Below are 735 nucleotides of genomic sequence, written 5' to 3'. Positions count from 1 at the left end.
CTATCTATCTATCTATCTATCTATCTATCTATCTATCTATCTATCTATCTATCTATCTATCTATCTATCTTTCCATACAAATAGAGATTTTATCAAGTTGTGAATTTAATTTTTTTTTGTGGTTCTCAAAAACACTGAAAATTTACATTTGAAAAAGATCAGCAGAGGATCAGCCCTGGTATCAACATCTGTCTCAGGTGATCCGATCACAAGTGGTCAGCACTAGGTTCAGGTGTGAACACACCCAAGATGCATCGAGGACTGACATGGGAAGAGGAACCTCACTCACTGGAGACGCATTTTAACTCCAGGTGTGAACTGACGAACTCAGAGCTGAACACTTGTTCACCTGAGACGCATGTTAATGTAGAGTTTCCTTCCAGTCTCTAATCCACAGAACACACGTAGAACTACTTTCCTATGAAGAAATATCCTCTGGACCCCACAACACGCTGATGGACTCTCATGTGCGTTTACCATTGTGTTTGTGAGCCATCTGCTGGTGCTTGGTCAGTTCCAACACCTTCCTCTCCAGTTCCTCCACGGCGTCGCTCCCGTCTCCACGACGCCCCGCTTGGCCCGAGTCCAGACACTTATGAGCAGCTTCAGCGGCCTCCTTTATACCCGCCAGGTCAGAGGAGAAGGAGTCCAGAGATTTGTCCTGCAGGAGGAAGTGAACATGAGAGAAATTAATCAGGGAGATTAGCGAGCACATTCCCACAATATAAGTGTTTG

The sequence above is a fragment of the Seriola lalandi genome, unplaced genomic scaffold (assembly GCF_002814215.2).
Source record: "Seriola lalandi dorsalis isolate HSWRI2012SDOR001 ecotype SW California unplaced genomic scaffold, Sedor1 jcf7180002053934, whole genome shotgun sequence".
Lineage (NCBI taxonomy): Eukaryota > Metazoa > Chordata > Actinopteri > Carangiformes > Carangidae > Seriola > Seriola lalandi.
This window is presented reverse-complemented; position numbering follows the sequence as displayed.